Raw genomic sequence first — 26,084 nt, 5'->3', positions numbered from 1 at the left:
TGCGCATCCCCGCAGTACCCGCCGCGCAGGGCCAGCAGGCAGCAGCAGGGCGGCTGGACGCCACACCAGGGGGCAGGCAAGCAGGCAGCTGTTCGGGTCACGGGCGATGCTGAGGTGCGTATTCTCAGACGCTTCTGGGTAGGCGGTGGCTGAACGGATAGCAAGACGGCCCCGCGTTCAGGAGGACGCGAGTTCAATCCCCGACCGGTGCCACCAAGCTGGGATTTTTCAGCCGCCGCCGAGTGGCTTAAAACTACCCACATGCTGTCCAGAAGACCACCTATCAACCCGGACTCTAGATTCTAGGATTAAAGATTAGCTCCGGGAGGGCAGCATGAGCCAATGCAAGATGGCGCCACTATAAATACTCGCCTGCGCCAGAACGGGCTGGGCTGACCATCAGGCCCCACCGGGAAGAAGCCTTGGACCGACCATCAGGATCCACCGGGAAGAAGCCTACCGGCGCAATAGGCCAAGACGTAAAAAAAAAAAAAAAAACCGCCAACTATTTCCAGAGGCCGAAAAGGAGATTAAACAGGTTTTAAAGAGTGTGTTTTCACGTCCATAGTACAGAAGAAGGATTAAACTACCACCAGGGTCATAAAAGGACCTCTTGAAATGCCCCCCTCCATAAAGAAAAAAAAAAACTACGAAATCCTTGTCAAATATGTGTGTTTGGGGACCGACATGTTTTGGACCCTCTGTGGCCGCCCGTGCCCCTCAGCCGTCATCCACGCGTCCACAAGGGCCGTACTTTAAAAACCTTTCGCCAGGCCTGGCACTGGAGTTCTCCGGGCGATCCGATATTTGGTACCATTAGACGGAATGAACGCTTCGCCGGGCTAAGCCTCGCCAGCGCTGAGGACGAAATAGTAATGGAACTTGCCGCCGAACGAAAGTCCAGGCGGAGGCTTCCTTTCCCGCTGGCGAAAGGCATAAATTTGAATTGTTTTACTATGTCTGCAGTAGCATGAGAAGTTGAACGAATTAGAAAAGACACACTAATTTATTTTTGCAATAACTCAAGCAAGTTTTATAAATATCGATGTATTTACAGCTTTTTTCAAGACTATGTAGTATCGCTCCATGAGGATTCAAGACGCCTGCCTCCTCCGGTAAGTGCATTCTGTATTATCGTTCACATAATCAGGTTAATTTCCATTTTATGCAAGCCTGCGGGTTTGTTTGAATGTTTTGATGAATGCAGCGGTGCTGTCAGGTGCATCAAAGGTGTCTCACGCCCGCAGGTGAGCCATAATGAGCTGTGCCAAGGCCACATTCTTGAGTCCTGCCCGGGCTAGTCATATTACTGATTTTATGCAGGATGAGTTAATAAATTGTTATTTTCATCATAATTTCATAATGAAATTTACAAAATGAGTATTCAGAATCATTCGTCAGTTGTGTATTTATAAATTATTGATGGATTTAATAGGCAAAATGTAACAAAAGCTGATGAAGGTATTTCCTGTTTCCTGTATTTTCAGGTATTGACATAAGAGTGCAAGCAAGTATAAAGGCTGTAGTCACTGTCTAGTGGGGTCACTCCCTCCTAAACCTAGATCAAGAGCAAGACCCAGGTAAGCCAACTAGAATTTATGAAGGGTTACTACTAGAAACATCGGTAAAATTTTACAAGTGTGCCCGTCTCGCACTGGCAGATGAAAATATTCTAGAGGGTAGTTTTTGGTGTGTTTTGAAATAATCTTACCATTAGTTTTCTTCTACCCTCCCCCCCCCTCCCATTTAGTGAAACCCATCGATATTTCCTGCAGGACACTCGCCCTTTATTGGTAAACCTAAAACTAACCTAACCTCGATCCCCGTGATAACTTTTTTTCTAACCAACTAGGGGCCCTACACCCCCTTCATAAAGCACATAGGTGTCTTTCGCCGTGATGCAGGTGCACTTGTAAAACAATACCAAAGCATCTGTATCATAAATATTCGAAGACCAATTGTCATTACATTGATTCTTCACTTAGTTCTACTACTTGATGATATGTTGCATATCACATTAATATTACATAAATATTACTTGCTGTCAAAGTTCATTTCTTGGCATACAGGTCCCATCATACATCATAACTCATAATAGTCACTAATTTTTTTTATTTTTTTTATTTTTATACGTTGTTGCCTATTGCGCCGGTAGGCATCCTCCCGGTGGGGCCTGATGGTCGGCCCAGCCCGTTCTGGCGCAGGCGAGTGTTTATAGTGGCGCCATCTTGCATTGGCTCATGCTGCCCCCCGGAACTCGTTCTTGATTCGCTTGGACGGCTTCCTCTAGAGTCCGGGTTGATGGGTGGTCTTCAGGACAGCATGTGGGTAGTTTTAAGCCACTCGGCGGTGACCGAAAAATCCGAGTGGTAGCGTGAGGATTCGAACCCGCGTCGTCCATCACGCGGCGAATGTGGGTCCAGTACGCTACCAGTTCGGCCACCGCCTACCTACTTTGTTTGAATAACATTACATAAATACTACTTGCTGGCAAAGTCCATTTTCCATCATACATCATTATTCATATATAATAGTCAATAATACTTTGTTTGTATAAGCATTACATCATTGTATATAATGTATATTCTTCAGATGATGGCAGCCTTACAAGTTTTTGAGGAGCTTGATGTCCTCTAGGATGCTGCAGGGGAAAGGGTCAGACTGCCGAGAAGGATTGTGAAGGATCTCTTGGATTTATTCCTGACTTTGACTGAAGAGGAATTTACATCCAGGTTCAGGATATCAAAGCAAAGCGCAAGGGCCTTACTTGCTGACTTACATTTACCAGAGGCAGCTGATGCAAGAGGTTAGTGTACATAATATACCATTGCGCTATAATGATTTAAACATGTGGTAATTCTTTAAGTTCTCTAGTCATGCACCCAGTCCTTTGGAAACTGTTGTCATGGCTGATTTTAATGTTTCAAACATAACCTTAATTTTTTTGGGGTGGTGAATAACAAATAAATACCATATCCCCACGTCATCAAATACATTAATCAAAATCATTAGCAGCTGTTGCCCTACATATAGATGATATATTACAATGGAATGCAAGATATGGGATTTATTCTTGGTTATCCTTAACAATTTACTCTCCTTCCATAGGATGTCCTGTACCACCTCACCTTCAACTCCTCATCACCTTAAGATGGATGGCCACTGGTGACCTGCACCAAACTATTGGAGATTGCCTGGATGTCTCTCAGCAGTTTGTAAGTTCATGCTCTTCACATACTGTGCGTGCCATTGCTGCTTTATATCAGCGGTATGTAAAGTTTCCTGGAAGGCATGAGTTAGGGTCCATCAAGACAAACTTTGAAGCAATGTCTGGATTCCCAGGTGTCATTGGTGCAATAGACTGCACACACATCCCCATTCTCAGTCCAGGTGGTCAGCAAGCAGAAACTTACCGAAGCAGAAAGGGCTTCTTTTCATTAAATGTACAAGCAGTGTGTGGTCCAGACTTAACATTTTATAATATTATTTGTCGATGGCCAGGATCAGTCCACGACAGCAGAATATTTGCTAATAGTTCTCTGTATGCTCAGTTGCAAGCTGGCGATTACAATGGCCATTTGTTAGGGGACTCAGCCTACCCTCTTCGTCCCTTTCTTACGACTCCTGTTGGGAATCCATCACGGCCAAATGAAGGACGATATAACTTGGCTCATGCTAAAACCCGTAATGTAATAGAGAGAGCATTTGGAGTGTGGAAACGACGATTCCGTTGTCTGGCCATTCCTATGCGTACAAGCCTGGACACAACCATGGCCACAATCTGCAGTGCAGCTGTTTTGCACAACGTTGCAATGGCAGACAGGAATGAAGATATGGAAGATTATGACAATGATATTATAAATGAAGAGGAAAGACTCATTGAGAATGCACAAAATAGACATGCAGGACAGAGGAAGAGGGCAAACATGATAAATAATGTATTTTCAAATGAATAACATGAAATGATATAAATGTCAGGGACCAATTTTTGCTGCCCAAATAGTGATAAAAGTAAACTGTTGTCTGTATCTTTTTTGGGTTTTGTAAACTGAGGGAGTAAGCCAATACAAAGGCTGCAGGCACTATACCAAATGGGGTGACTATCTGGCCCGTGCTGGGTTAATGGGTCTCTCCCACTACAAGCTCAAAGGGTCAACTGGACAGGAATGAGCTCCTGAGCTCCACAGTCACACATAGCTATAGCATATACTCCCATTACACACACAGGAAATGCAAACACACAGGCGTGGAACACTACTCTACCTTCAGGTAGTGTGGTTTTCAGTCTGGAAAATAAGTTATATTTGTTTTCAAGTTTTATATTTTTGTGGAATCTGTTTTATATGGTTGACTAATAAAATCTATTGGAAAAGTATTTTGATGTTTAATACGACAATCATATCCTGAAAGTCTTTCAGAACAGAAGAAAAAAATGATTAGTGATTTTTTAGTCGAGCCAAGTTTTTCTCGTGATATTCTTTGACACACCTCTTTTGAATGGCAATTAGTTCCAATTGGCTTTCATGAACTTTTGAGAGATTGGCATAGTATTCTGTTGCCAACCTCTTTTCGTGATCCATTACATGTACACACACACACACACACACACACACACACACACACACACACACACACACACACACACACACACACACACACACACACACACACACACACACACACACACACACACACACACACACACACACACACACACACACACACACACACACACACACACACACACACACACACACACACACACACACACACACACACACACACACACACACACACACACACACACACACACACACACACACATGTACACACACACACAGACATGTACACACACATTCTTTTCTCGAGGGCTTAATAAATTTTCTTCACTCGCTAATCCCTAGGCCACTGAGGACTGGGTGAGGCGCTAATCTCAGGGCAGCCGTTGTCTTTATATCCACCCACCCACACCCATGTCACACCCACATTCATGATCATTCGTCAGAACGATTCCTACCTTTTTCCCTTATTCCTTTCCCCAGGTGTGGGGTCAGAGGCCCTTTTCATATATATGTATATATTCCTCATATTTTGTTTTTCTACATATTTCGAAACGAAAAATAGTAATTACCGTCATGTTTTTGATAAATTTCGTCGAAGGAGACCCTAATGTACCCAAAGCGGGTACTCAGCATATAATGTATGCGAAGGATGAATATGCACCATACAAATTTCCCGCGCTTTTTAGTCGACACGGTGCTACATCTAGCAGGCTTTGGGAGTGTTAGCGCGGGCGATCACTTTCGGTCGCCGAGACTGGCGATCGCCACCGCTGGAGAAAAATGGGTGTTTAAAGTACGGCCTTCCTCACCGACACGATCGCCAAGCGTAACTTCGCCAGGCATTCGCCGACCTTGGCGGATGGTTTTAAAGTACAGCCCCCGGCGGGTGGCCTGGCGACGCGCCGTATCAGTGAGCGAGTGTAGTGACGTGGAGGGCAAGAGCGAGAATCAAGTGATGAGACAAGCTGATTGCCGCCGCTGACCCGTCGATCGGTGAGTGTTGCCATGCTGATACGTGTGGAAGGCAACTATTGGTGAGGAAGACGCGGGGAAGATGCTGACATTACTTGAGTGGAGTGATAACCGCTGAATGTTTGATGACCTTTTGTCAGCCTCTGTTTAATCTTTAATGTGTTGTGTTGTGCAGTATTGTGTTGTGTTGGAGGTGATCCTTGGACGTGGTGTGTGAATGGTTAAATGAGTGGTGTTGTGTATTGACCGTTGAGTATTTGATTTACTTGTCCATGCGAGTTAATCATCGGCGATATGCGGGGAGACTCGGCGCTCCCCCAGCCTCGAAGCAGTGAAAATGGGTCGAGAACGAAGCTTCGGTGCGGTAACTTTTTTGTCTGCTCCTCCTGTTGTATTTGCAGTTTTTTTTGTAGGCATGTTTTCATATCTGTTTTTCCTGTTACTCTGCGTCCATTACCGTGAGAAAAAAACGTGACGACATAAAAACTACCGGGAATGCTAACCTTGCAGGACAGCCGTGAGGCACACACACACACACACACATACACACACGGGAGGTGATTCACGTGAGGAGCATTCGCGAGCTTAGAGATAAACTGGAGAAATCTGGATATGGAGGAAGGACAATATGAGCATGCTCAACCAACGGGGAGCATACGCCAGGAGGCGCATCGCTTCACTCACCCACCGCCTTTATTACTGACAGTTCCCCCGAGGAACCTCCATGCATCCTCCCTTCCCACACATCAAGCTCCTCCAAGGATCGATCAACTTGCCCCAGCTACGAGTAACTTGGTCTCCTCCACTCAGGATTGTCCACAAAAATAACCCTGTGAGCAGGATCAACGTCCGGGAGGCGCGCCACGTGCCCGTATAGCCGGAGCTGGCTTTCACTGCTAAGCTGGTAACAGGCTTCGATTCAGTTTCACGGAGTATTCGCTGGTTCGGCACGAAGTCATCCCAGCGATGCTCCATGACCCTGCGAAGGCACGTGGTACCCAAGAGATCGACACGCCTCTCCAAGTCACTATTCATTATTAAAGGACAGTGCACAAATTATTTGAAATTGGTAAAACTTTGGGTAAACATCCCCCCACGGCCCCCCCCCCTCCCACTCAACCCACCAAAAATAACCCCCCCCCCCCCCCCAAAACACACACACACACACACACACACACACACGCGCGTGCGTTTATGTTTAAGTACTCCGAAAAAATATATTCGTATTTGTTAGCACGTCATCCACCCGCCGCCTCCCTACCCCTAAGGTCCTCACTCACAGACTCACCCCCTGTAACCCGCGAGCCATGGTTTATGTAAGTTTTCATGCCAATGGAAGAGAGCAAGTCTCAAGGTGTGGCTATATAAAAACATTGTGGAGACCCATCGTATATACCTATATTTTCTTTAGGAAATTTAACATAAAACGGAGTAACTGGTGATAGAAAGGGGTAAGGCGTGGCCTACGAGTCTATGGGTTTTATTGGTGGCTTCCACCTTCCTTTAAACACTACCTCCTCCGCGGTGCAGTGGTTAGCATCCCTAGCCAGTGGCCCTGCCTGACCTGGTTCGATCCCGGCCTGAACAGTGGACGAACAGCCCACCCAACTGTAAATCCTCCCTCTCGGGCTGACCAATGAATGGGTGCCCGGGAAAACCTTGGGAAGATAAGCTGTGCTAACCTGGAAGACACTCTGGCCCTGAGTGGCGGCGTTATGGCTTTATCACCACCGCAGGCTCGAGGGTCATGGAGACAGAGGTGAGCACCGCGACAACGCGCAGCTTAGCGTAAGCCCTCAACCTTACCTGTAACCTGCCTGGAGCTTACTCATCACCCACTGCAGACCTTACCCTTCGCTGGTGACGCACACATGTAGTTTTTTTTTGTGTGTGTCCACCACCCGCCCACACCACCACTCACACCACTGCCCACACCACCACCCACACCACCGCCCACACCACCACCTGCTCCCCAGCGTCTCGTCCTCCACCGTTCCTGAAGTGCGGTACTCGATATTTCAGTATCTGTGTGTGTGTGTGTGTGTGTGTGTGTGTGAGAGAGAGAGAGAGAGAGAGAGAGAGAGAGAGAGAGAGAGAGAGAGAGAGAGAGAGAGAGAGAGAGATTTACATAGATTTACATAGAAAATCAGACCACACAGACCCCATGGTCCAGACTTGGTGGTCTGTCCTTAAACCTAAGTGATTTTACATTAATCAGAAGACTCCAAAACGTTGCATTTCTACTCTAGTTGATATTAAGTTGAAGGAAGTGACGGTCGAGCTTATTTTTGAAGGAGTCAATCGTGTTACACTGGACCACTGACGGTGGAAGCTTATTCCATTCTCGCACTACAACGTTGGTGAAGAAAAATTTGGTGCAGTCTTAATTTACTTGTCTACATCTGAGTTTTACGCCATTGTTCCTCGTGCGCAAAGTGTCATCGATCATAAACAATGTTGATCTGTCTACATTCGTGAAACCATTAAGTATTTTAAAACATTCGATCAGTTTTCCTCGGAGGCGACGTTTCTCAAGAGAGAACATGTTAAGGGTAGAAAGCCTTTCTTCGTAGGATTTGTTGCGCAAGGAAGGGATCATTTTCGTTGCCCGTCGCTGAACACCTTCTAATTTAGCAATATCCTTTGCATGGTGGGGGACCAAACTGTACCTCATATTCCAAGTGGTGTCTCACTAAACTGTTGTAGAGCGTGAGTATTACATCTTTATTCTTGAATACAACGTTTCGTTTAATGAAGCACAACAGTCTGTGCGCTTTAGTTGCGGCATCGATGAAGTGCTGTGAGAATGTGAGGTTTGACGCGATTTTGACCCCAAGTCTTTGACGCATTGAACGCTTTTGAGTTTAACGCCGCGCATTTCGTATTCGAACTTCTTATTCTTCGTTCCAACTTGAAGGACCTGGCACTTGTCTACGTTAAAGGGCATCTCCCATCTATCCGACCAAGCTGAAATTTTGTGCAAATCCTCTTGGAGGCTTTGCCTGTCTTCGTCAGTGAGAACCGAGTTGCCAATCTTTGTGTCGTCTGCAAATTTACTAATGCGGTTATTGAGTCCAACATCCACGTCGTTGATGTAAATAATGAAGAGCACTGGGCCAAGGACGAGCCCTGAGGGACGCCACTAGTGACAGGCGCCCACTCTGAGTTAAATCCGTCAATCACTACTCTTTGTTGCCTGTTGCTCAACCAATTCGCGATCCATTGGTTTACTTGACCGTCAATACCTATTTGCTTTAATTTGTAAAGTAATTTATGATGCGGGACTTTATCAAACGCTTTCTGAAATCAAGATAGACTACGTCCAGTGATTTGGTTACGTCATAAACAGTGAAGAGGTCGTTATAAAAGGTTAATAGGTTTGATAGGCAGGATCTTTTGTTTCGGAAGCCATGTTGTGAGTCCCCAATCAATGAGTGGCTTTCAAGGTAATTCACAATTTTGTCTCTAATTATGCCCTCAAGTAGCTTACCTACAACCGAAGTTAGACTAATGGGCCTGTAATTACCTGGTGCTTTTGTCTCCTTTCTTGAAAATCGGTGTCACGTTAGCCTTTTTCCAATCTGAAGGGACGATGCCTTGTCGCAAGGACATATTGAATACGGTTGTGAGGGAGGAGAGTATTTCGCTCTTTGTTTCTTTCAGCAGAGTTGGATATACTTTGTCAGGTCCAGGACTTTATTTGTTTTAAGTGAATGGAGAGCTTTAAGGACTTCATCGGTTGTTATTTCAAAATTAGGCAATGCATGCTCGAGATTTACAATAGTACTGGTGTTGGTGGTAGCGAGAGGAAGACTGTTAGTATTAAACACCGAGGAAAAGTAATTGTTTAAGAGGTTTGCAATGTGTTGGCTGTCAGTCACTAGTGCACCGTCGCTGTTTGTTAAAGGTCCAATACCACTTTTGATCGCCTTTCTGTTGTTTATGTAACTGAAGAAAGATTTCGGATTATTTTTACAGTTGGCTGCAATATTTTCTTCGTATCTACGCTTTGCCTGACCTACTAGTCTTTTTACTCGTCGCCTGGCATCATTATAAAGTCTAATGTTTTCGGGCGTGCTTTGTTCTTTCTTTAACCTGTAAAACAATTTTCTCATTGACTGATTGTTTAATTTCGCTATTAGACCACGGTGGGCTTTTATTAGTGTTAATTCGCTTCTCGCACAAGGGGACGAATGTGTTCTGCTGAGTGAGTAAGTGATTTTTAAGGCTTAGCCAGGCTTCCTCTACGTTGCCGTCATCTGATAGTTGTATTTCTGTTAGATTTGTCGGATTTCTACGAAGTTAGCTCTTTTGAAATTGGGCACCTTTACTTTATTTTCAGTCACTGATGATTGAGCTTTAATGTCGACGCGCACTAATTTATGATCGCAAGAACCGAGGTGTTCTCCTACCGTGACACTACTGATTAGGTTATCTTGGGTCGTTATAACAAGGTCGAGTATATTATTTTGTCGAGTTGGCTCAGAAACCATTTGGCTTAGATAATTTTCTTCTAGAAATTCGATCATTCTATGTGATTCGCCTTCTGTACCTGACAGTGTCGCCCAGTCGATATGGGGGAGGTTAAAGTCTCCTAATATCAGTGAGTCGCTGTTATTAAGTGACTGCCTTAAGACGCTGTACATTTCAAGGTCGTCATCGAGTGATTGCCCGGGAGGTCTGTAGGTGACAGATATATTTAAGTTGACTTTTGCAATGTTTACTCGCACGCACAAATGTTCAACGTTGCTGTTTCCCGGTGTTTTGTCAGTGGGTTGCAAATAGCTTTTGACATAAAGGGCGACGCCACCACCTCTACGGTTTACACGATCTTTGTTGAAGAGTCTGTAGCCATCTATGTTGTATTCGGAACTTAAATCAATATTTGTGGTGTCGATAAATGTTTCGGTTATAGCAATTATGTCAAAATTTTCTGTTAAAGCAAGACATCTCAGTTCATCAAATTTGTTTCTTAGGCTACGTGCATTGAAACTAAGGATTTTTAAGTTATCTAGAGGCTTAGTAATAGAAGTGGTGGTACTTGCGGGATCACGGTTACGGGTTTGTTGCGATGCACGGCGTCTATTTACACGGGTGGGGTGGGGGGACGTGGCCGTGACTCGTTTTTTGTTCGGATGACACGCACTGCTTCGTTGAGGAGCCTTCCGAGTCTGGCTGCCCCGATGGGAGAAAGGTGCAATCCGTCCCTGTGAAAGAGCTCATTTTGTCCATAGAAATTGTCCCATGTGTTGAGGAACTCCACGTCAAGCTCCCTGCAAAGAGTCTGTAAGCGGTTATTTAGGCTGAAGGCCTTACTGAAAAAGTCGCTCTCCGCCCAAGTCCGTGGTAGAACTCCTGAAATCAAAATGTTAGGGGATTTAGTCTTATACTGCTGGATGAGCCTACGGTACTTCTCCAGGAGTTCCTCAGACCGGGTCGTGGTGATGTCGTTCGTACCTGTGTGAATAACAAACAGTGAATCATTAGTAGCCTGGGGGGAGATCTCCTCAAGAGCAGCAGTTATGTCGTCGATCCCAGCACCAGGATAGCAATAGTTCCGTCTTCGACGAGGAACTCTGCCGCAGAACTCAACGACCTGCTGGCGAATCATGGAGTCACCCACCAGGAAGGTGCTCTCCTGCTCGTCCTCCTCCTCCAGAATGGCAAACCTGTTGAAGCAATGAACAGGATAAATCGCTTGTCTGGCTGGTTTGGCTCCTCCATTCACGACGGTGAAGCCATCATGGGCGGTGCCACTAGCATCCTCCCGTTGCGAGGTGTTGTCCGCTGGTGTCGACGGTACCGCTGAGGGCAAGGGGGCGGTTGGAGAAGGGTTTGGCACCACAGCAACGTTAGCCTGGATGAATTCCTGCAAGGAGGCAACAGTGCGAGAAAGCTCTATTATTTTATTCTGACCTGCTTCCATCTTCTCTTGCTCCTGCAGTCTGGTCTCGAGATGCTGCCTGGTGAGAGAAAGCTCTATTATTTTATTCTGGCCTTCTTCCATCTTCTCTTCCTGCTCCTGCAGTCTTGTCTCGAGATGCTGCCTGGACAGACACAGTCGACAGACAGCAGAACGCCCTGTAACAAAGTGAGCTGAGAAGCTACCGTTCCAAGTACTGCACTTCTTAGGCGCCATCTTAGCTGAAATGAAAGAGATAAAAACACAGAGTGAAGTGGAGTAGGAAAGGGGGTGAGGTGTGTGAGAGGTAGTTTAGTAATGGAGGAAAAGTGAGAGAGAGGAGGAGTAGGAAGGGATGTGAGGTGAGTAAAGAGGGGAAAGAGATGTGTGAGATCAAGGAGGTTAGGAAATAGGTGAGGTGGGAGAGAGAGGAGTAGGAAGGGATGTGAGGTGAGTAAAGAGGGGAAAGGGAGGCGGTGAGTGAGGTGTGTGAGATCAAGGAGGGTTAGGAAATAGGTGAGGTGGGAGAGAGGAGGAGTAGGAAGAGATGTGAGGTGAGTAAGGAGGGGGAAAGAGAGGCGGTGAGTGAGGTGTGTGAGATCAAGGAGGGTTAGAAAATAGGTGAGGTGGGAGAGAGGAGTAGGAAGGGATGTGAGGTGAGTAAAGAGGGGGAAAGAGAGGCGGTGAGTGAGGTGTGTGAGATCAAGGAGGGTTAGGAAATAGGTGAGATGAGTGAGAGGGAGTTTGGGAAAGGAGGTAAGTGGGAGAGAGGAGGAGTAGGAAGGGATGTGAGGTGAGTGAGGTGTGTGAGAACAAGAAGGGTTAAGAAAGAGGCGAGGTAAGGTGGGTGAAGGGATGGGTAAATAGGATGTGAGGTAAGGTGAGTGAGGGGGGGAGGGCTTAGAAATATGTGGAGGTGAGGGAGGAGTAGGAAGGGCTAATCCTCTAGGGGATGAGGAGGAGCAAAAGGGATGTGAGGTGAGCGAGGGTGGGGGGGCTTAGGTGAGGTGAGGGAAAGGGGTGTAGGAAGTGTTAATCCTCTAGGGGATTTAAAGAGGGTGTAATGAGGAGGAGCAGATTGAATCCTCAGGGAATTCAAAGGGTGGGTTGTCGACACACCCAAATCACGCGTGAGACACTCGGGAACACAGAGTCACACTCGGGACACACGAAACACTCAGAAACCCAAGCACAAGCACGACTAAACACCCTCAAGTCACTCGCAAAAACACCGGAAGTACAACAGCACACTCAAAACACTCTGAAACCCACGCAGAGCACTATAAACATCCAAATCACACGTAAAAGCACTGGAAACACAACACACTCGAAACGCATAACACTCGAAAACAGCCAAATCACACGCAGAAACACCGGAAACAAAACAGCACACTCAAAACGCTCTGAAACCCACGCAGTACACTTAGAAGCAGCCAAATCACACGCAAAAACACCGGAAACACAGAGAGAGAGAGAGAGAGAGAGAGAGAGAGAGAGAGAGAGAGAGAGAGAGAGATTCTATTGATTGATGGATTGTATTTGGCCTCTTTATATTACAAAAGTGTTTTGCTTCATACATGGTTAATAGCCCTTGTCCATTGAGCCGTGGCTCCTCTTATGGACTTTTTGCTGAATTACACATACTAATCATAATTAGCAGATGTAGCTTGCTTTAAAGGCTTGAGTAAGTTACTCTTAGAATAATAAATATAAATCCATACTTCCTACATTCATATGCCGCCTACCAAAACACTAATCTAACAAAACACAAGACTGATAAGAATACAAATGTACATATATGTACTAATACACATACACATATAGAACACAAATACAAGCACATATATACGAGTATACACATACGTACACACACATATACGAGCACACGCATAAATATGAGTTAACATAATACTCACATACATACGAGAACACACACACATACGGGTGCACACAAGGTACGGGTACACACACACACACACACACACGAAAATTCATATGAAAGTACACGTGCGAGTATACTATACACACATAAAAATGCACATATGCACAGACTCGCACACATATATACACATATGCACACACATATGAACACAAACACACAAAACTAATAATAATGATAATAGAAATAATTATAATAAATAATAGGAATAGTAATTATAATAACGAAAAGAACAATACACACAAGTAAATAAGGTACACACTGAAACATATATATAGCAACTGGATTAAAACAATATTGTGCTATGTACTTGGAAACTACATTACAATCTAGTATAAATTTCGTAATCTTTCCTTCACTTGTATTTTAAATGAATTTAAAGTGTTATTTCTTACATCCTCTGGAAGTTGGTTCCACAATTTAGCGCCCCGGGTTAGCACACTCTGCTGGGCGTGTGAGGTTCAGCACAAGGGAAGTTTGAGAATATTGGTGCGTCTGGTTGCTATGTTGTGCGACGTGAGATTAAAGCCAGTATCTGCTTGGTAAGTGTTCAGTGACTTATATACAAATAGAAGGGTCTGATAAGTATTAATGTCATGTAATTTCAAGAATTGAAGCTCACGAAAGATCGGGTTTGTGTGATCATACTTACTTTTATTAGATAAAATACGAATTAGCTGTTTTTGACAAATGAATAATTTCTGAACATATGTTTTACAAGCCCCTCCCCAGATTGCAGAACAATAGATATGGGTAAGGAAGTGATAGATATATTGATTTTAGACATTATCATTACAAATATTTCTTATTTTGTAAATAACTCCCGTTACTTTTTTTTATATCCTCAATGTGAGCATGCCATCTTAATTTATCATCAATTATTACTCCCCAAAATGTTGCTTGTTGAACCTCGTCTATTATATAGTCATTGATCTTAATTTCTATGTGATGTGGTTGCGTCAAGTGTGGGTGTGTAAATGTAGTGTAGTGGTTTTTTTTTACATTTAATGTTAACCTATTACTTTTTAGCCAGTGTGCAACATGTGCTATTTCTTTATTGAAAGTAGAAGTTAAGCTATGCAAGTCCGTTCCCTGAGGAAATATGTTTGTGTCGTCTGCAAAGAGTATGAACCTAACTTTATTAGAAGACAAAGTGATATAATTGATAAAGATAAAAATAATAATGGCCCTAGAATAGATCCTTACGGAACTCCACAAGTAATGTCATTGAGAGGTGATGCTGTGTTGTTAAATTCTGCATATTGTTTTCTTGAACCAAGGTAACTCTCAAACCATTTATATGCTGGCCCTCTGATTACGTTCGTGTTCAACTTTCTTAATAATATTGCATGATTAAGGGTGTCAAAAGCCTTACTGAGGTCACAGAATAATGTCAACTGAAACATCTTACCACCAAGAGCTTTGTAAAGGTGCTGGCAAAAACGGTGTAGTGCAAGTTCGGTTGAGAATTTGGGTCTGTCCTCTGGTGTTTTATGAACGGGCTGTAAGCTACTTTTGACGTAAAGAGCCACTCCTCCACCTCTACGATTAACTCGGTCTTTATTGAAAAATATAAAGTTATCTATATTATATTCAGAAATTAAGTCATTATTAGCGGTGTCAATAAATTTTTCAGTTAGGCAATTACATCAAAGTCTTCTGTTATAGTTAGGCACTGCAATTCATCGATCTTATTTCTTAAGCTTCGAGCGTTAAAACTAAAAACCCTTAAATTGTCTTTTGTTATAACTCGAGAAACGGAGTTGTTAGTTGTTTTGCGATTTAGTGAAGTGGTGGCCACATGACAACTATCTAAATTTAAGTGGACGGGGTGTGAACGCGACTCGTTTTTTGCTCTAAAGTTTCGAACAGCGCCGTGAAGCAATCTCCCAAATCTTGCCGCTCCGACTACAGACAAATGGAGTCCATCTTTCTGAAATAGACTCCTCATGGCATAAAATTGATCCCAAAAGTTTACGTAGCCGGCGTCCATTTCCCTGCAAAGAGTTTGACGTCTGTTATTTATGCTAAAGGCGTTACTGTAAAATACCGAAGCAGCCGACATTCTGGGGAGAACACCTGAAATGAGAATATTATTTGATTTCGTCTTGTACTGCTGGATAAGTCTACGATACTTCTCCAGCAGTTCCTTAGACTGGACATTGCAGACATCATTGGTACCTGTGTGAATAACAAACAGTGAATCATTAGTAGCCTGGGGCGAGATCTCCTCAAGAGCAGCTGTTACATCGTCGATCCCAGCACCAGGATAGCAATAGTTCCGTCTTCGACGAGGGGGAGAGAGAGAGATTTACATAGATTTACATAGAAAATCAGACCACACAGACCCCATGGTCCAGACTAGGTGGTCTGTCCTTAAACCTAAGTGATTTTACATTAATCAGATGGCTCCAAAACGTTGCTTTTCTACTCTAGTTAATATTAAGCTCAAGGAAGTGACGGTCGAGCTTGTTTTTAAAGGAGTCAATCGTGTTACACTGGACCACTGATGGTGGGAGCTTATTCCATTCTCGCACTACAACGTTGGTGAAGAAAAATTTGGTGCAGTCTGAATTTACTTGTCTACATTCGAGCTTTGTGCCATTGTTCCTCGTTCGCAAAGTGTCATCGATCATAAACAATTTTGTTCTGTCTACATTCGTGAAACCATTAAGTATTTTAAAACATTCGATCAGTTTTCCTCGGAGGCGACGTTTCTCAAGAGAGAACATGTTAAGGGTGGAAAGCCTTTCTTCGTAGGATTTGTTGCGCAAGGAAGGGATCATTTTTGTTGCTTGACGCTGAACACCTTCTAGTTTAGCAATGTCCTTTGCATGGTGGGGAGACCAAAACTGTACCGCATATTCCAAGTGGGGTCTGACTAAACTATTGTAGAGCGGAAGTATTACATCTTTATTCTTGAATAAAAAGTTTCTTTTAATGAAGCCCAACATTCTGTTCGCTTTATTTGCTGCATCGATGCATTGATGTGAGAATTTGAGGTTTGACGCGATTTTAATCCCCAGGTCCTTAACGCATTGAACGCTTGTGAGTTTAACGCCGCGTATTTCGTAATCGAACTTCTTATTTTTTGTTCCAACTTGAAGGACCTTGCACTTGTCTACGTTAAAGGGCATCTCCCATTTATTCGACCAAGCTGAAATTTTGTGCAAATCCTCTTGGAGGCTTTGCCTGTCTTCGTCAGTGAGAACCGAGTTACCAATCTTTGTGTCGTCTGCAAATTTACTAATGCGATTACTGAGTCCAACATCCACGTCGTTGATGTAAATAATGAAGAGCACTGGGCCAAGAACCGAGCCCTGAGGGACGCCACTAGTGACTGGTGCCCACTCTGAGTTAAATCCGTCAATCACAACTCTTTGTTGTCTGTTGCTCAACCAATTCGCGATCCATTGGTTTACTTGACCGTCAATGCCTATTTGCTTTGATTTATAAAGTAATTTATGATGTGGGACTTTATCAAACGCTTTCTGGAAATCAAGATAGACTCCGTCCAGTGATTTGGTTACGTCATAAATTGAGAAAAGATCGTTATAAAAGGTCAGTAGGTTTGACAGGCATGATCTTTTGTTACGGAAGCCTTGTTGTGAATCCCCAATTAATGAGTGGCTTTCGAGGTAACTCACAATTTTGTCTCTAATTATGCTCTCGAGTAGCTTACCTACAATTGAAGTTAGACTAATGGGTCGGTAGTTACCTGGTATTTTTTTTGTCTCCTTTCTTAAAAATCGGTGTCACGTTAGCCTTTTTCCAATCCGAAGGGACGATGCCTTGTCGCAAGGACATATTGAATACGGTAGTGAGGGAGGAGCTAGAGTATTTCGCTCTTTGTCGGGTCCGGGACTTTTATTTGTTTTAAGTGAATGGAGAGCTTTAAGGACTTCATCGGTTGTTATTTCAAAATTAGGCAATGCATGCTCGAGATTTACAATAGTACTGGTGTTCGTGGTAGCGAGAGGAAGACTGTTAGTATTAAACACCGAAGAAAAGTAATTGTTTAAGAGGTTTGCAATGTGTTGGCTGTCAGTCACTAGTGCACCGTCGCTGTTTGTTAAAGGTCCAATACCACTTTTGATCGCCTTTCTGTTGTTTATGTAACTGAAGAAAGATTTCGGATTATTTTTACAGTTGGCTGCAATATTTTCTTCATATCTACGCTTTTCCTGACCTACTAGTCTTTTTACTCGTCGCCTGGCATCATTATAAAGTCTAATGTTTTCGGGCGTGCTTTGTTCTTTCTTTAACCTGTAAAACGGAGAGAGAGAGAGAGAGAGAGAGAGAGAGAGAGAGAGAGAGAGAGAGAGAGAGAGAGAGAGAGAGAGAGAGAGAGAGAGAGAGAGAGAGAGAGAGAGAAGTACACTTATCACAGACGTACTGGTTGTCATCTATCTCGGTGAGAGCATCTTGGGTTCCAGTGGACTAGGGAGGGGCGCGATAATCACTAGATACGCCACGTGAAGGTCGGTGCCTCAATCAGTCCGCGTGAGGGATGGCCGATAAGCGTGTGTCCGGCAGGGTCGCGGGAGGCAGAGTTCAGCAGCCCGGGCATGGGACACTCCCTATTCATCCCAGGTTCCTCCCGGCAGGATGGGCTGTCGACTTGTCCCAGCCATAAGTTACGAAGGCGTCCCCTTGGTCTCTACCCAGGGTTGTACGTCTCGTACAGAAACAATCCTGTGACCATGATAAACGTTTGGGAGGCGTGAGCAGGATAAACGTTTGGGAGGCGTGAGCAGGATAAACGTTTGGGAGGCGTGAGCAGGATAAAAGTTTGGGAGGCGTGAGCAGGATAAACGTTTGGGAGGCGTGAGCAGGATAAACGTTAGGGAGGCGTGAGCAGGATAAACGTTTGGGAGGCGTGAGCAGGATAAACGTTTGGGAGGCGTGAGCAGGATAAACGTTTGGGAGGCGTGAGCAGGATAAACGTTTGGGAGGCGTGAGCAGGATAAACGTTTGGGAGGCGTGAGCAGGATAAACGTTTGGGAGGCGTGAGCAGGATAAACGTTTGGGAGGCGTGAGCAGGATAAACGTTTGGGAGGCGTGAGCAGGATAAACGTTTGGGAGGCGTGAGCAGGATAAACGTTTGGGAGGCGTGAGCAGGATAAACGTTTGGGAGGCGTGAGCAGGATAAACGTTTGGGAGGCGCGTCACGTGCCCATATAGCCGGAGTTCCCGCTCACGGATTAAGCTGGTACGTAATGTACTGGCGTATGGGTGGCTGTGTGAGCGTATGTGAATGAGTAATTATGTGTAAACTAGCTAACGTGTGTAAGTGGTTGTACTAGTGTGTGCGCGCTGTGTATGTACGTGCATCAATGTATAGGGTGATGGTCAGACTACTTGTTTAACTGTTGGTGACGTCAGGGGCGGAAGGTGAGGCTAGGTGAGGTGGTTCGCCCGCAGATGCAGAAAGGCAGTGGCCTTCCAACCCGCGAATCGCCCTGGCGTCCAGTGTGTTTGGAAGGAATAAAGGCCAACAGCATGAGAAGCTTTCATTGACAAACCACATGGTAACAGGCCTCGATTAGTTTCATCAAGTAGTCGCAGGTTCCGACACACAAGGGGTGCAGGTTATCTCATTTTTCACATTTACCGACGTACAAGGGGTGCAGGTTGTCTCATTTATCACATTTACCGACATGCCAAGGGTGCAGGAACAAACTTTCATATTTCAATCATTTTGCAAATTCAAAACATTCATTTTTTTTTTTACGTTTCCGCCTATGGCGCCGGTAGGCTTGCACCGAGGGGCCTGATGGTATGGCCAAGCCCGTTGTGGCACAGTATTTATAGTGGCGCCATCTTGCATTGGGTCATATGCTGGCCCCCGGAGCGCATCGTTTATCCTAGAATTTTGAGTCCGGGTTGATGGTGGTTTTCTGGACAGCATGTGCATGAGTATAGTCTTAGGCCACTCAGCGGTGAGTGAAAAATCCCGGCTTATGGCACCGGGCGGGGCGCGAACTCCCGTTTTCCTAGATGCGGCGCCGTCACGCTATCCACTCAGCCACTGTCAGTAAACGTGATAAATGAGATAACCTGCAACCCTTGTATGTTGGTAAATGTGAAAAATGAGATAACCTGCACCCCTTGTATGTCGGTAAATGTGATAAATGAGATAACCTGCACTCCTTGTATGTCGGTAAATGTGAAAAATGAGATAACCTGCACCCCTTGTATGTCGGTAAATGTGATAAATAAGATAACCTGCACCCCTTGTATGTCAGTAAACGTGATAAATGAGAACCTGCACCCCTTGTATGTCGGTAAATGTGATAAATGAGATAACCTGCACCCCTTGTATGTCAGTAAATGTGATAAATGAGATAACCTGCACCCCTTGTATGTCGGTAAATGTGATAAATGAGATAACCTACACCCCTTGTATGTCAGTAAATGTGATAAATGAGATAACCTGCACCCCTTGTATGTCGGTAAATGTGATAAATGAGATAACCTACACCCCTTGTATGTCAGTAAATGTGATAAATGAGATAACCTGCACCCCTTGTATGTCAGTAAATGTGATAAATGAGATAACCTGCACCCCTTGTATGTCGGTATGGCGAGTAGCGGGCTTTTTTTTTGTACTCTTTTTGTTGCCCTTGAGCCGCATCCTTTGATGTAAAAACATGATAATAATAATAATTAAAGAAATAATTAACATACAAAACAAATAAAAGAAATTGCAAACATTATCGTACTTGTATTTGAAAAAATAAATAAAAATAACCGCGCCAAGCGGCGCCAGATGGATTTGGTGGATTCAAATCCAGTAACGGATCCGTCCCACTCCTACTGTACCGTACTCCCAACGCCCCAGCCACGCTGGCCCACGCAGCCAGTCAGTTATCGCCTCGTGGCCGTCGTGGGCACTCGGCAGCCTGGGCAGATCACTGAGGTCAATACACTTCACAAATAGGCACACACACACACACACACACACACACACACACACACACACACACACACACACACATATATATATATATATATATATATATATATATATATATATATATATATATATATATATATATATATATATATATATATATATATATATATAATGTGGTATGGTATGGCGCCCATCTTGTATATCAGCCCCCCCCTTTACCTGGAGCTGGATCCGCCACTGTACGTAAATGCAATACCATGACGTTCATCACACGTTCAACTACAGGAGGAATGCAGCCTCCAGCCCAGTGGTTCTTAACCTGGGTTCGGCGAAAGCTCCCCGAAACACACTGCAATTTTGCAATTGAATTTTGATCCAGTTTTTCTTTAATCAAAATTATTCATTTTACATATTATCTAAATATGCTTGAATTTTAAAGTCATTTTTCTTCATTTTTGTATGATTTTTTTCTTCTTCATACTCGAGGAGGTTTTCATTATGGTTTGACGCGGGGTTGGCAAAAACCAATGTTTGAAAAAAAAAACATGTTTTTGGTTTAAACCAGTTTTTTTTTTTTTTTTAAACCAAGTTTTTTTTGGTTTAAACCACTTGGAGGGCCAATTCATACTCTGAAGTGCCGTCATGGGGGCCAACAAGGGTAGAAAATACATTGACAAGATTGAAGTTATCGTGATACCGCGGGCCATTTATGACTATCCCGCGGGCCATGAGTTTGACACCCCTGGTTTAAACCAAAAAAAAAAAAAAAAAAAAAAAAAAAAAAAAAATCAATAAAACCAGTGTTTTTTTGTGAATCTTTTTTTGTCTCTCTCTCTCTCTCTCTCTCTCTCTCTCTCTCTCTCTCTCTCTCTCTCTCTCTCTCTCTCTCTCTCTCTCTCTCTCTCTCTCTCTCTCTCTCTCTCTCTCTCTCTCTCTCTCTCTCTCTCTCTCTCCTCAATAAATCCTCTCTCTCTCCTCAATAAGTCCTCTCTCTCTCCTCAATAAATCCTCTCTCTCTCTCTCTCTCTCTCTCTCTCTCTCTCTCTCTCTCTCTCTCTCTCTCTCTCTCTCTCTCTCTCTCTCTCTCTCTCTCTCTCTCTCTCTCTCTCTCTCTCTCTCTCTCTCTCTCTCCTCAATAAATCCTCTCTCTCTCTCTCTCTCTCTCTCTCTCTCTCTCTCTCTCTCTCTCTCTCTCTCTCTCTCTCTCTCTCTCTCTCTCTCTCTCTCTCTCTCTCTCTCTCTCTCTCTCTCTCTCTCTCTCTCTCTCTCTCTCTCTCACCCCCCCCACCTGTGAATTCATCAGACTTGTCGTAAATTCTGGTTCACTTTTCACAAGATTAATAAAAATAATTGATGACTCTCCCCTTTATAATAGTGCCCCCCAGCTGGTAGGCCTATTCTCTCAATGTCTATCATCCATCTCTGTCTACCGTTCATTGACTTTATATCCACTTACAGCCTTGCTTTTCCTCCTCCTATCCACACAATCCATATCCTTCCATCCTTTGGTCTGGTAGGAATCCACCTCTCGGCTTGCACTTTCCTCCGAATATTTTCCATCACGTAACTCCACTTTCCACTCCTAGCTCCTCCATGTCCTTTGATCCACTTGTAGGTCAGTCTTTCCTCCCTCCATCCACACTGTCCACATCCTCCTATCTTCATCCAGTCTCCTGCTAGTCCCATTTTTATCAAGGACTGTGCCTCTCGTCTCACATTTTCTTCAGAGCAGTAAGAAATTTTTCCTTTTACGCCACTCCACTTTCTTCCACTTTCCCTGTCTAGCTCCTTCAAGTCCTTTTATCCACTTATTGGTCAGTCTTTCCTCTCCCTATCCACACTATCTGCATCTTCCTATCTTCATCCATTCTCTTGCTATTCCCATTTTTATCAAGGACTGTGCCTCGTCTTCCACTTTCTTCGAATAGTAAAACCTTCCTCTATACACGGCTCCACATTCCACTTTCCAGTTGTATTTTCTCAACCTCCTTGTATCCACTTATAGGTCAGTCTATCCGCCCTTTATCCGTAATATCCGCATCTTTCTATATTTATCCATTCTCCTGGTATTCCAGTTCTTGTACTTTTGTCATTGTTTTTTTTTGCTGGGTTTCGTTCCTCTCGTCAAGGGTCCGTACGTTACCTGAGGTGTTGGCCGGCCTGTGGTGACTCTGCCTCTTCATCCTTCTTCCTCCCTTATACCTCCATCTCTGGACCTTTCTCTCCCTTCGTATATTTATTATTCTCATTTTATCTCCCTTCCATTGTGTATTTACCTCCTCCTCACTTTCTCTCTCTAAACATAATCAGTCCGTTCCTAGTCAGTGCGTAATGTTTTATATACGAGGCGTCCTGCCGAGAGGGTTTAACTGACCTGTTCTTCAGTAAATTATGGGTTCAGTTTCCCTCCCAGAACACATTTCAAGACTCCCGACCCTTGCTTATAACATATACAAGGTCCCACGTGTCCATCTCGGCTGGACGCCAGACAGTTTTTGTAATGTTGGCTTTGGTTTCTCAGATTCTGACGCGATTTGCTAGATTTTTCCTTCGTTTTTATACGTATAGGTGTTGTTCGTACCTCAGTGTCTTTCTTAATGATTATTTTGTCTGTATATCATTCCATGTTATTTCCGTCATTCTATTCCTCCTCAGTGCGTAATATACGAGACGTCCAGCCAAGATTGGGTTTAAGTGACCTGTTCTCGAGTATATTAGGGTTCGATTCCTCCCCCCAGAACACTTATAAGACTTCTGACCCCTTGCTTTTACCATATACAAGGTCTCTTATGCCTATCTTAGCTGGACGTCTTGTAGTTTGTGTAAAATTTGCTTCGGCTGTCATAGATTTCACCTTCTCTGTTCTCGTTCTGTGTGTTGTTCAGGCTTCTCTTGCCGACATATTTGTTTAATTTCATTTGGCGTTTTGGTAATTATTTAATCTTTGTTTATACGTCTACGCTCTCATTACCACTCCTCTCTTCTGCTCTCTCTCCAAGCTCCTCCTCTCAATTTTTCCTTGTTTTGATTCTTCTTTTAACTCATTTTCTCCCTCATTTTGACTCATCTTTTAATCTCCCTTCTTATATTTCTTTTACTCATCATCTCAATTCTTCATTATGACTCATCTTTTACTATCACTTCTCTTTCCATTCCTCTTCTAATAGCTTTTGTTAAGAACTTTAAACATTTTACTTACTATATGTTATATATATATATATATATATATATATATATATATATATATATATATATATATATATATATATATATATATATATATATATATATATATATATATATATATATATATATATATATATATATATATATATATATATATATATATATATATATATATATATATATATATATATATATATATATATATATATATATATATATATATATATATATATATATATATATATATATATATATATATATATATATATATATATATATATATATATATATATATATATATATATATATATATATATATATATATATATATATATATATATATATATATATATATATATATATATATATATATATATATATATATATATATATATATATATATATATATATATATATATATATATATATATATATATATATATATATATATATATATATATATATATATATATATATATATATATATATATATATATATATATATATATATATATATATATATATATATATATATATATATATATATATATATATATATATATATATATATATATATATATATATATATATATATATATATATATATATATATATATATATATATATATATATATATATATATATATATATATATATATATATATATATATATATATATATATATATATATATATATATATATATATATATATATATATATATATATATATATATATATATATATATATATATATATATATATATATATATATATATATATATATATATATATATATATATATATATATATATATATATATATATATATATATATATATATATATATATATATATATATATATATATATATATATATATATATATATATATATATATATATATATATATATATATATATATATATATATATATATATATATATATATATATATATATATATATATATATATATATATATATATATATATATATATATATATATATATATATATATATATATATATGCAATAAGTATATCATGCAATAAGTGAGCCATATAGTTTTTTCTAAAATAAATACATTATTTTTTTGTCAATTATTTATTAAATAAATAGAGCACATTTCCTTCACTAAGGGGCTGATTCTGCAGGAACTTGATATTTTGGTGTTCTTTCTTCTTCCAGAGTGTGCGGTGTGCCGCAGGCAGACCAAGACGCCAGAAATGTCCGTTCAGCCATTCAATTCTGCCGAGGGCAAGAAGTCATGTTAGTGAACTCTGATGACTTGTACTTTTCTCTGTGGACTCTGCTGTAAGCCAGTCACGGAAGATGTGAACTGTATCTGTACTATGAAGTCTTATAAATAAACTTAAGGGCCACACCTATGACTTTATCTTGCCTCAAACCCATTTAGCTAATCTCCGGACACATTTTTAGGTATAATTGACTTAGGTACATTTTTCAGGTGCAGGTACATTTTTTAGGCGCAAGTTACAGCATTTTTTTTGTCGTTTTCAAGGTATTTTTGAGCCGTAAGCTGATATATCTAGTTACTTTGATCTTTTTTAAAAGCTAATTCTATATATATTAAAGGGAGAAGCTCATTTTCATACAGAAAAAACGACTTATAATATAAAAAGAATTATATATAGATTGGAAACAAGGCAATAAACATGAGATATAAGATACGAGAGAAGACGACGAAGGGAACTTACAAGAGGAGAGAATGCATACATATAGAGCTCAAAAGTCATTGAAAAAGCAATGGAAGTTGAGACAATATTAACATAAGAAATAAAAGACGTGAAAACAAATAGTCTAAAAAATGAGAACAGGAAGACGAGACCTTAGATATACAAACAAGAAGAAAATAAGACAGACATGAGATTATTACTATGACATATATACCTTAGACAAAGAGAAAGTAGATAAAATAAAAGATAACATATCACAGACTAACATTTGAGGTGTACGGCAGAGAAGTGAGGTGACATTAGGAATGGCGACCCTTGTGTAAAGTGTACGAAGGGTCTCTTTCCCCTTGCAATTAGTATTTTAACATAGCAATTTAACTCTAATTTGCACTGGGAAAGACAGACTACCCCTCCAAGGATGAACGAGGGACGAATCAAAATGGAAGCTCAACTTTTATGGGGCAGACGGAGGGTCACTTTCCCTCGTAACGTACGTCATCACGACAAGAGCAACATAGCAACAATTACGTTCTAGTTTGCAAGGGGGGAAAGGAAGAACAAGATATAGTTACTTGCAAGGGAAAATAGACCTTGTATAGGATGTACGGAGGGCTGGAAGTCTCGTAATCAGTGTGCAAACGTAACATACGTAAGAATAGGTCACCGTGCCTTAGGATTTCTCTGCCGGAAACCTCGTTTATACGTTAAGAGATGAGGAGGAAGGGAAACAAGCAAATAATGGAACTATATATATGATACAGTGAAAAGGATTTACATGAGAAGGATTTACCGAGAAGGATGTACGTATGAGAGGAGGAAAGTGAGGAGGTGGAGGAGAGAGATTAAGGTAAGTAAAGGGAAATAAAACAGAGATGATGAAGATAAATATAAATAACACAACTAAATAAAGA

The 26,084-nt window shown here is 41.8% G+C and overlaps 1 protein-coding gene and 1 long non-coding RNA gene across 2 annotated transcripts in view; one reads left to right on the top strand and one right to left on the bottom strand.

Annotated features, from left to right (window-relative positions):
• Nucleotides 1-80: 80 nt before the first annotated feature.
• Nucleotides 81-24,909, top strand: LOC127008515 (uncharacterized). The gene is made up of 5 exons (XR_007761113.1): nt 81-1,115; nt 1,488-1,580; nt 2,593-2,806; nt 3,109-5,555; nt 24,665-24,909. It is a non-coding gene; the product is annotated as an uncharacterized LOC127008515 (long non-coding RNA).
• Nucleotides 24,610-26,084, bottom strand: part of LOC127008514 (NADH dehydrogenase [ubiquinone] 1 alpha subcomplex assembly factor 2-like) — a 71,859-nt gene continuing 70,384 nt past the window's right edge. Inside the window, exon 7 of the transcript XR_007761112.1 lies at nt 24,610-24,724. The gene's annotated coding sequence lies outside the window, so the exon portion shown is untranslated. The remainder of the gene's footprint in view (nt 24,725-26,084) is intronic.

The sequence above is a fragment of the Eriocheir sinensis genome, chromosome 38, assembly GCF_024679095.1.
Source record: "Eriocheir sinensis breed Jianghai 21 chromosome 38, ASM2467909v1, whole genome shotgun sequence".
In the NCBI taxonomy this organism is placed as follows: domain Eukaryota; kingdom Metazoa; phylum Arthropoda; class Malacostraca; order Decapoda; family Varunidae; genus Eriocheir; species Eriocheir sinensis.
The sequence above is the reverse complement of the archived record's forward strand: the minus strand, read 5'-3'. Positions and strand labels throughout refer to the sequence as shown.